This window comes from Lutra lutra, chromosome 6, assembly GCF_902655055.1.
Source record: "Lutra lutra chromosome 6, mLutLut1.2, whole genome shotgun sequence".
Lineage (NCBI taxonomy): Eukaryota > Metazoa > Chordata > Mammalia > Carnivora > Mustelidae > Lutra > Lutra lutra.
The window spans coordinates 10932278-10943976 of record NC_062283.1 but is presented as its reverse complement, the minus strand read 5'-3'; the positions used below and the strand labels follow the sequence as shown (position 1 = coordinate 10943976).

The 11699-nt window shown below is 42.2% G+C and overlaps 1 long non-coding RNA gene across 2 annotated transcripts; it reads left to right on the top strand.

Annotated features, from left to right (window-relative positions):
* Positions 1–341: 341 nt before the first annotated feature.
* LOC125102509 (uncharacterized) lies at positions 342–9103 on the top strand. 2 transcript variants are annotated; one of them, XR_007128145.1, is made up of 4 exons: positions 342–412; positions 3622–3789; positions 6435–6610; positions 8983–9103. It is a non-coding gene; the product is annotated as an uncharacterized LOC125102509 (long non-coding RNA). The 2 variants fall into 2 exon arrangements; XR_007128144.1 differs by lacking the exon at positions 8983–9103 and having other exon boundaries at positions 6435–7452.
* Positions 9104–11699: the final 2596 nt, after the last annotated feature.

Here is an 11699-nt window from a genome sequence, read left to right as displayed (position 1 = left end):
CAGGGCATGTCTTTCCAGCCTATCTTGGAGAAAAACCACACATTTGTTCCAAGTACTTTGCCTTCGGTTCCTGTTACCGATCTTAACAGTCAGTTCTAGTGGTGCTTGACTTTGCAACAACATGTACGCTCTTAGCGTGAGCTATATTAAACCTGTAGGAATCAATCCCACAGATTCCAGCAAGCTTCTGCCTGTGTTTCCACTTTTGCCTTCATCCTATCCTGCTGCTTTGCTCCAACACAAAGAGCCCTCTTGAACATTTTCTTTGCCAGGTTGGCTGGACTACAAAGAATGTTACCCAGCATTCCGTCGCCAGGCAGCATTGTTTGGTGCTATGGTCTAGTGTTTACTTAGAACAAAGGTGGGGACGTAAAAGGTCACTGACCATGGGAAAAAGGTGTTTGGAGGCTACGTAAGTAAAAAACAGATAACTATAGAATTAAGGCTCAGCCACTTTGCATGTAAAAAATTGTTAACAGGAAAACAAGTTAGAAGAAAACAGATAAAAATGATTAAGTCTTGGGGCACCTGGCTGGCTCAGTTGGTAGAGCCTGCAACTCTTGGTCCCCGGGTCATGAGTTCCAGCCCCGTGTTGGGTGTGGAGCCTACTAGGGAAAAAAACTGATTAAGTCTCACATTGTGGCTCTATTTAAAGGAGAGATTAGGAGACAAGTGGAAGAAAGAAAGAAAATAGTTGAAAATTTTTAAAAAAGAGGTGATGCATGGAGTAAAAACCAAAGACTTAAGGAGAGCAACTGAATATATATACACACACACACATAAATGCATATACATATAGAGGTATACACATGCATATATATAAACATATGTATACAATTGAATAATGTGGTATTAATATTTTTTCTATTATGTGCTGCTTCTAAGAAACATTCAAGGCATGAGGATCCAGACATACTGAAAGGATTGGAGGCTTTAATATCGAAAAAAAATTCGGTAGAATTATTGACTGTGTTGGTCTCTACGGTGTATAAGAAATTGCTGGAAACTAAAAGGCTTAAAGAATTTCAAGATTTCTTTGGGTCGGGAGTCCAGGAAGAGCTGGAGGGGTCCACTAAGGCTGCATTCAAGATGTTGGTCAGGGCTGCCATCTGGAGGCTTGACTGGGGAAGGACCTGCTTCCAAGCTGCTTAAGTGGTCGGCAGAATATATTTCCTTGTGACTGTTGGGTTCATGGCAGCTTCCTTCTTCAAGAGCCAGCAAAACAGAGAGACAGATAGACAGACACAGACAGACTAGAACGAGTCTGCTAGGAACATGGAATCATATAATGGAACAAAACCACAGGACTGACATCACATGTGAGGGTTAATTTTCTGTATCAACCTGACCAGGCTAAGGGACATCCAGATAGCTGATAAACCATTATTTCTGGGGGTGTCTGGGAAGGTGTCTCCAGAAGACATCAGCATGTGTATCAGTGGACTGATCGAAGAAGATCATCCTTACCAGAGCAGGTGGGTATCATCCCGTCAGTTGAGATTAGAACAAAAGATGGAGGAAGGATGAATTTGCTCTCTCTGCTCGAGCTGAGACATCCATCATCTCCTGCCCTTGGACACCAGCATCGCCGGTTCTTGGGCCTTCAGACTCAGACAGGAACTCGCACCATTGTCCCCCCCGAAACTGTCAGGCTTTCAGACTCGGACTGAATGCCACTACTGGCTTTCCTGGATCTCCAGTCTGCAGATGGCAGATTGTGGGAGTTTGGACCTTCACCACTGCATGAGCCAATTCCTATAAAAAAAAAGTCTCTCTCTCTCTCTCTTTCTGTCTCTCTCTCTATATATACACGGTTCTGTTGTTTCTGTTCCCTGGAGAACCCTGACTAATATAAGTACACATATTCGATTGTATATATTCCATACCTATATTCAAATATATACTCAATTGACTGTGATAGTCAATATTATATACATACTATATATTCACATATGTACCTGCATATGGTTGTGTATATATAGATATGTGGGGGTTGGGGGAGGTGTCAGAGTGGCCACACATATTCCTCCGGCCCACTTGCTTTCTCTGTGTCTCCCCTCTCCAGGTCTTTCAGCTCTCTACAGACTTATAGGCTCCTTTTGGCCCAGTTCCTGAGCCAGTAGTGAAAGGGCAGACAGGACACCCACAACCTCTGTGCTGTGAGCTAGTGGAGCTTGGAAGTGAATCTCAGGGCTCAGACATGGGCTCCAGTTGCGTAACTTCATCTGCTTGGCAACCCTAGAGGCTCAGCAAGTCTGACACCCCAGGAAAGGCTGGGAGGGGGGGAGGCACAAGTTCTGGGTCTCTGTGGCACACCTGAGTTGAGGTTCTCTTCTCCACCCAGTTATTGTGAGACTATTATTTGACCAAGGCCAGAGTATGTTCCTCTGGGTGGTGTGGTGTGGGTTTTCTCCTACAAGAACCACACTAGGTAGAGTTAATCATGTAGGAGGAAAAGTGGACTCAGAGGCAGGTCTTAAATTGGAGTGAGGGAAAGTGCCCTCCTCTCTGGGGCCTGGAGTGGTTTGGGCTTGAACTCTGAGACCTGGAGCAGGCTGGAGTTCTTTTTGTAAGGACCTGCACAGGCACCTGGGGGGATGGCTCAGCACTTGGGCTGTGTTGGTAAATTTCTGTCTGAATTCTGCTTCCCATACATTATTTCCGAACTTCCAACAAACTATGATTAGGGCAAAGGCAGGTGTCTGCCCTGTGGTGGACAATTAAGAGAAAGGACCTATTCCAAGGTGGGGACAAGACTGACAAGGGAAAGCAAGGTGTTCTCCCTTGGGGACCAAGTGGCCCAAGATTATCGATAACAGCAGAGGGGAGATGGCCCACATGGTAAGCTTTCTCTGGGGAAGCACAGGGAGCAGAAGCAGTTCAGAATGTCAAGAGGAGGATGCTGGGGGGATAAGAATTGAGGGCACTCCACTTACTCACTGGTGAACATTTTGGAAGGGATGATATAAATAATACAATGTATAATGTCAACACAGTTGGGTTACCATGATAACATCAACCACTGTTTATTGTGTCCACAACGATTTCCATAAACTATACCCCTTCATCATCCAACGACCCTAGAAATTTAGTATCTTTATTGCTGTGTTGCTGATAAGGAAGGCTTCACCAAAGCCCAGGGACAGCAAAGGGCCCTGGAGACTTTGAACCTGGTCTGCAGTTCTAAAGCCAGTGCACTTTCCCACCTCACCCTACTCCCTCTTCACTTGGCCATTTGGGAAGTCTTGTGAGGACAGGGACAGTATTGCATTAGGTAAATACAAAGTTGCAAAGTGTATGAGCTGGGCTCAAGCCCCATTCTCTATCTCGTGGCTTTTAAAGAAGTTGCTGACGGTCACGATGGTCAGTGATGGTCAATCACTTATGATTCTTTTGTTCTGGGGTAACCGTAGGGTAAGTGGAAATAAAGCCTCTGGCTGTTTGTCTGGTGCTTAGGACAGAATTTAAGTTGAAGAATGGATTTGGCTTCAAGTCCACGTTCCCCTATCTGGTCCAAAATCATTTCCTCTCTTAATTCCATTTATAGACACTTGGCCTCAGCATAACCTGAGCAAGCAGTGTGTTCTGCTCTATTTTATCCCTTTGCTTGCTGCCTTCCAGATCGTTATCACAGCCCTGCCACAGTCTCTGCTCCAAGTAAAGATCAGTGACTAAAGGAAATTAATATGCCACGGAGGCCTCCTTCGACAACAGAGAATGTATTCTGGTCACCAAGCAGCACAAGGAGGCCTGTAATTCAGATACACGATATCTCGACCGTCTTTAAAGGTGGACCTTGAAGAGCTTTTTTCTTCGAGAAGATACCGTAACACAAAAAGATAGGTTTTAAAGTATACAACTAAGGTTCAATATAGACCATTCTTTTCCTTGGTTTTACATTTATTTCTGAGCCATTTGTGTCATTTTGATTTGCAATGATTTCATGAGATTCTAGCAGAAGGATACATTTACAGCACTTACGGCAGCAGCAAGGGTAAGGGGATTTAACAGCAATAAATTGGGACAATATTTTACATGGATTAAGCAGCTTTAGAACAAGAAGAAAAGCACTCCAATAGCCTGTATTGTAGCCCTATTCTCTGCACACGATTCAGGGTATAATCTGGCCATTTGTCCGTGTGCAGTGGGTTTTCTGAGGTTTAAGTTCATATAGTATTTGTGTGGCTATCACCTCTCATAGGTCTCGACTGCTTATGTAATGATCCTCTCACACTTAAATGAAAAAAAAGAATCAAATCAAATTAAAATCAGCCAGGCCCTCAATATGAGAACACGTCTTCCCTCTTCATCTGGTTGCTCATGGGAGTGAGCCCACGCTCAGGAGAGGTGATGGGGTTGTGGACTAACATAAAAAATGGACTTTTTGCCACAGGAACAAACTTAAAAATAGTCTGCTAAACTGGCGTATAGGAATTTTCCTCCCGAAATTATATTCCCATGGTGAAGGTCTCCCCGGTTACAGTTTTTATCGGTTGGCTTGTTTTTATCCTCCCTGTCCTAGGAAGAACTTCGGACAGCAGGACGCTGGGGTCAGCCTGATAGGCCATCCCATGTATTATTAATAAAAATCTTTCCAGTGCCCACTCTGATGGTTAGAGGATGGGGACGGGGCACGCATTTTGGAGTTTTCTTAGCATACCATTAAGACATCAGCAAAACCTCATTCTGACCCTAGCTGTCGCATCTAATATTTTAACCCATGACATATGGATCTTGAAATATACATGCTACTGTTTTTATTACTTCGGTGGCCAGGAGGTTTTTGACATTTGCAAGTAATGCAAAGCAAGATGAAAAAGCCTGGTAGTCACCTGAAAATGGATAAATATTGACGGAGGCATTCTAGGTAATTTTGTCCCTTGGGTTGACTCACCCCGGGAGCCTGAGTAAGCCTAGAAATAAAGGAACCTTATTTACCCAATTAACCAAGGCCAGAAAGTGGTGACTTATATTGCATGTACTTTTGAGATAAAAGTAGCAGCTTCTGGGATGCCTGGATGGCTCAGTTGGTTAAGCATCTGACTCTTTTTTTTTTTTTTAAAGATTTTATTTATTTATTTGACAGAGAGAGATCACAAGTAGACAGAGAGGCAGGCAGAGAGAGAGAGAGAGAGAGGGAAGCAGACTCCCTGCCGAGCAGCGAGCCCGATGCGGGACTCGATCCCAGGACCCTGAGATCATGACCTGAGCCGAAGGCAGCGGCTTAACCCACTGAGCCACCCAGGCGCCCCAGCATCTGACTCTTGATGTCAGGGTCGTGAGTTAAAGCCCTGCATTGGGCTCCACCCTGGCCATAGAGCCTACTTTAAAAAAAAAAAAAAAAAAAAGGCAGCTCCCATTGATTCATTACATACTGCATACCAGGCACAGTAATAGGCAGTGTCTGCCCATACATTTGCCCTTTATGGTGATCTCCAACTTAGCGAAGCTGAGGGCCCCGTTCAAGCTGGTTCAGCAATGTCAGGCTTCAAAACCAGGTCAGCATGGCTCCAGAACTTTCCTTTCACCAGACAATTCCACTTCCCATCTGATGTTACCGGTAACTCACAGCTGGCATTGCAAAGTCCCTGTAGCTTTGTCACCCTCACACCCACCCATAGCTGATTAGACCTCCACTTGGGGATACATCTGGAGGAACTGCAACCTTCTACACTCCCCTAGTTTCCACTGGAATTGTCAAATAGTTCAAGCTTCCTTAGATGAAGTGACGGGATCACAGGTCTTATGGTGCAGGACGTAGTTGATAAATACTTCCCTCGTAGTTCTCACACATGAACAGAATTAGCAGGATTAAGATCGAAAGAGTTGGCACTTGGAATATTTGGTAGAGAAGAGATTTCACAAAAAGGACCAGAACAAAAGCAACAAAAGCTTCTGCCTTATGCTACAGCCCACCCCTTTGGCTAACCAATATTTCTGTACACCTGCAGTACACATTCATCCCATCTCCATGAAGGTGACCCCCAAAAAGGAGGCGGTGATGGTATGGGCTCTGGATTGGTTGTTTAGTATATCCAAGCCACATTCCACAAGATGTTTACTGTCCCTAGGAACTAGCTCACTTTTGGAGGCCCAGTCCCTCTCAGGTCAGCGAGGCCCCGGATGTCAGAATATCAAGAATACAGAAAATAAAAGAACATAGTCCATACATATTCCAATGGATATAGTTATTTCCAAATTTTGAGTTTTAAAGGGGACATGAAAACTTTATGTATAAAAAAAGAATGATTTCTATTGCACTATTTAAAGGAAGTAGAAGAGATTATTTTGTTTTATCCAAAATTATCTGTTCGTTTTTCCTTAAATCCTTTCATATAGATAGCCATATGTTCTGCCTATGCTTGAACCTTTGGCAAACCAAAGAAAATCAAACATACAATGGCTTCACCAAAAGTCATCTTCTGTCTTTTTAGATCAGCTATCACAAAAGTAGGAGTCAAAAGCCCGAAGGGCAGCTCCACGGTGATACCTTTCTTCTCAGATGTCCTTAAAATGTGACTTCCGGCCTCATGCTCACTGCTCCATGGTCACGCGAGGCTGGCTCATCTCCTACATAGCGTTTGCGTTCCAGCCCAAAAGAAAGGAAGAGGTATCTGTGTTGCGAGTCTTTCTCCATTTAGATTAACAGATTAACTTCATAAAACCTAGATTTTTGTATTTTTAGAAAAACAGCTACCACATAGATAAGATCCTTATGAATATGAGGGGCACAGATTGGATTTGTCCTGCAAAAATAGCATTTTACATGTGATTCTAATGGCTGAGAAAATATCAGTGATATAGCAGAGAAATGATTCCCCCTTTCCCCAGGCCAATTTCGTCTCCTTCTTTCCTAGTGTTGGTCTCAGCTACTTTAAGATGCAGAGCCAAATTATTTAATAATAACAACGATAATTATAACAATGATAGAAACTAGCCTATGCCGATCACACATGATGGGTCGGGCAACGTTCTAACCACTTTCGTGTATTAACTCATTTATTCCTTACAGCAGTCTCAAGACAGAGGGATACTATTTTTAATTTTGTTATGTCATCCTCAAGTCTTGGTAAATTGAACTGGGCTCAGAACCCCCTTTGTCAAAGATTTGTTTTGGGAGAAGGAGATGAAGTGATGTTAGCTATAGAAACTGAGGAGGTTTGGAGAGAGGTAAGGACCGGTAGAATAATTACAGTTGATGGGGAAGACACACACCTGTGCTTCCCAGCTCCCCTCCCTCCCTCGGGCCCCTAGTTTGTTACTTCTAGTCTACATAATTAATTATAAATATCACTAACATTTGTGATGCCTGAACTCAAAGCTATAAAAACCTGAGTGTGGGAGTCGATAGCTTGCTTAAGTAGTAAGATGGAGAGTCGCTGTGAAATGTGTGGCAAGATGGCAGAAAGCCTCTGCTCTCCTCTTCCAGGGGATTTCTTGTGAAAAGTGGACTTAGACTTAGGAAGAGAAATTATTTATTAGAAAACGTTTGAATGTAGTGATGAGAAGGGGCACCGGCACCCCCATGTTTATAGCAGCAATGTCCACAATAGCCAAACTATGGAAAGAGCCTAGATGTCCATCAGCAGATGAATGGATAAAGAAGATGTGGTGTATATATACAATGGAATACTATGCAGCCATCAAAAATTAAATCTTGCCATTTGCCATGATGTGGATGAAACTAGAGGATATTATGCTAAGTAAAATAAGTCAACCAGAGAAAGACAATTATCATATGATCTCAATGATATGAGGAATTTGAGAAACGAGACAGAGGATCATAGGGGAAGGGAGGGAAAAATGAAACCAGAGAGGGAGACAAACCGTAAGAGACTCTTAACCTCAGGAAACAAACTGAGGGTTGCTGGAGTGGAGGAGGGTAGGAGGAATGGGGTGGCTGGGTAATGGACACTGGGGAGGGTATGTGCCATGGTGAGTGCTGTGAATTGTGTACTGATGAATCACAGACCTGTACCCTTGAAATAAATAATATGTTATATGTTAATAAAAGAAATCTGGAAAATATCCTGGCAGGGATTTCCAGGTCACATTTGACGCAAGAAGAATGAGAAAAGAGAGTCTTAAAATGACAACAGATGCACAAAATTCTATCAGTAATTCTACCTATGTAATATGCATATATATAATATGATATGTATTGACAAAATGGAGGGGAGGGATAAAATATCATATTATATGTGATTAAAAAATAGCCATCATCAATAATCCTCCTATAAGGTAGCTGGAGAAAATGAAAAACTAATTAGCATAAAATGTAACTGATTCAATAGCTGGTCATAAGACCCAGGTTGATATTCATAGGTTCTTTCTTCCACATCCGTAGCACATTTCCCTAACCCTCTATCAGCATACCAGACGTTAGAGTTAGAGTTTCTTATGTGCTGGGATGACTCACACCTTTACTCCTGTAGGGTTGGAGTCCTTGGTGGTCCTGTCTTTACTTGGTTGCTTCAGCTTTCCACTGAGCGGGACTAGGAGACAATGAAACACTAAGGGGCATCCCAGCAAACCTCCTGGGTTCTAGATAGTCTTCCCCACCCATTTTATATAGCAACAATCCAATCTCCCTTTAGGAATCAATATTGACAATTCTAGAAAATACAGTTCTCCCTTCTGTATCTGTTATTTTGGTGACCCACTGAGCCCCAAATGGTCAGGGAACAATTTCAGCATCCAGTTTAATGGAAACATTACTCTGTTCCCTGGAGGAAGGATTTTTCCATTGGGTATCAGGAGACTCCTGAGCAAACCCACTGAGCCCAAGATTGTAGGGATGGGAAATCAAAAGAATTAATCACCAGCACAGCTATGCTACAAGAAATATTAAAAGAAGTACATCAAGGAGAAGGAAAATGGTACCAGATGGGAATATGGATCTACACAAAGGGATGTAGAAAACCAGAAATGGCAGGTAAATGCATCAATAGGAAACAATTTTTCTTATGTTCAATCTCTTAGAAAGATCATTGTTTAAAGAAAAAGTAATAATGATGCACAAAATGCTTGACAACAGTAGTACAAAGGCCAAGAGGAAGGAAATGGGAGGGATGACTATCAGGTTCTTCTGCTATACACGAAGGTATAATATTGCTTAATATCAACTACGATAATTTAAAGATGTAAAATATCAACCCTACAGTAACCACTAAAACACACACACAGATACACACACATAGACATGTACAGTATAGCAGTTAACTAGTGAAGAAAATAGAATAATAAAAAGCAGAGCAGTAAATCTGAAAGAAAACAGAAATGAAGAATAAGCCCAATTCTTATGGGCTTCAAATGACAAGCCCAATAGAAATATGATAGATCAAAGCCTATCCATATCAATAACCCCTCTTAGTCTGTTTGGACCGCTATAACAAAATGCCATGAACAACAGAAATTTCATTCTCATACTTCTGGGGACTGGGAGTCTAAGACCAAACCACCAGCATTTGGGTGAAACTCTTCTTCCTGGTCCATAACAGGGGACTTCTAACTGTGTTCTCATATGGTGGGAGGGGGCCAGAGAGCTCTCTCAGGCAGAATTAAGGAAATATTCAGGGTGCCTGGTTGGTTCAGTCAGTTAAGCATCTGACTCTCAATTTCTGCTCAGGTCCTGATCTTAGGGTTGTGAGATCAAGCCGAATGTCGGGCTCCGAACTGGGTGTTGAGTCTGCTTGGGATTCTCTCTCTCCCTCCCCTGCTAGTTCTCTCTTTCTGTCTCATAATTAATTAATTAATTAATTAATTAATTAAATCTTCTTAAGAAAGAATTAGGAGGAGGTACCTGGATGACTCAGTCAGTTAAGTGTCCGCTTTCTGCTTGGGTCATGATCTCAGAGTTCTGGGATCAAGGCCCACATTGGGCTCCCTGCTCGGTGGGGAGCCTGCTTCTCCCTCCCACTCCTCCTGCCTGTGCTCTCTCTCTCTCTTTCTGTCAAATAAAGAAATGGAATCTTTAAAAAGAATAATAAATTTAATTTGTTAAATTTAAAAAGAATTAGGAAATACCAGAATAGACTCTAAACAGGTGAATTTTATAGTATATTAATTTTATTTCAATGAAACTGTTTCTAAAGTATAAATAATTCCTGAAATATTTATGAATAAATAATATGCTATCAGGAATCTGTCACAAGATAATTCAGAAGCAGTGAGAAGAAGGAGTGGGTCAAGGTGAGATAAGGTTAGACATAAACTAATAATTGTTCTTGAAGCTAAATGATAAGGCCATGACTTCCTCAACTTTCATTTATGTTTGAAATTTCTCGTAATAAAAAGTTAAAAAATATATATATTTAAGAAGTCTCAAGGCGTACACAAAAACCTGCACACAAATGTTCACAATTCCCCAAAAATGGAGACAATCCGAACATCCATCAACTGATGGAACAGGAAAATAAAACGTGGCAGAGTCATGTAATAGAACAGTATTCAACCAGAAAGAGAAATGGAATTTTAATAAATCCCACCAACATGGATGGCTCTTGACGATATTATGCCAAGTGAAAGAAGCCAGACTCAAGGGAAAAGGCAAATCCATGGAGACAAAAAGTAGACCAGCAGTTCCCAGGGTCTGGAGCAAGAGGAAATGGGGAGTCACTGACTATGCAAACAGGGTTTCCTTCAGGATGATGTAAATGTCCCAGAACCAGGTAGTGGTTCACATGCTAAAAACCATTGAATTGCACACTTTAGAAGGGAAAACTTTATGGCATGAGAATGACATCTTGATAAGCAGTTATTAATAGGAAAGGATTACAGCAGAAAAGTAAGTCTGACTAGATCTTTTAAGAGGCTTGACATGAATATGGATCGGATAGTGATCAAAAAAGAAACAACAAAAACAAAAACAAAAGCATGGGAAGTAGACTATAAATACAGAAGAAATAGTCCAATTCTGGACCCAGCAGGATAATGCTTGATACAGGGTTTTTGCCTGCTTCTCCTTCAGATTTGCCGTGGGATGTAATCTCTACTCCATACTCAGCACATTAGTAATCCAGCCTCTACACTCCCTAAATTGCTACTTGACTGTTGGAAGCTTAAATGTGGTTTTTCATTCACTCATTAAATATTTGAGGATCGAGTTCAGGAGTTCCTAAACTATGCTGAGGAACTCTGCTTCCTCTGATAAATTCTGGGGGGCTCCCTGGAGGAGTAGGGTAGGGACAGTGGTCGCTGCAGCAGCAAAGAGGCAGGACTTCCTGAATGAGGCAGGAGTAGGATGTGGATGACTAAACAACCCCAGGAAGCCTTCCACATGTCTACCATCCAGAAGGAGAAAGTCTAGAATCGCTTGAGATTGCAGGAGGCATACGTTGGTTACAAAGGGAGCTGATACTAAGTCAAGGTCAGGAACGGTGTAACTGCATTAACACGTTCAGAGCATACTGAGGAAGTGGACACAGGGCATGTTGAGGCGATTACAATTCCTCCCTTTGACACAAATGTAAACTCTTGGTCTGTCTCAGGTATGGTGTTAAGGGTTGGAAATATGTTAATCCTTTTCATCCTCCCCATGACCCTGTAAGGGAAATATTATTACATTTTCACAGAGGAGGCAAATGAAGTTTAAAGGGGGGGATGAAGCATTTGTTCAAAGGCATATAGGAGTAGAGCCATGATCTGAATCCAGGGTCAAACACCTGAAATTTCATTCTTGCCCCCTTCATTCCGTGACC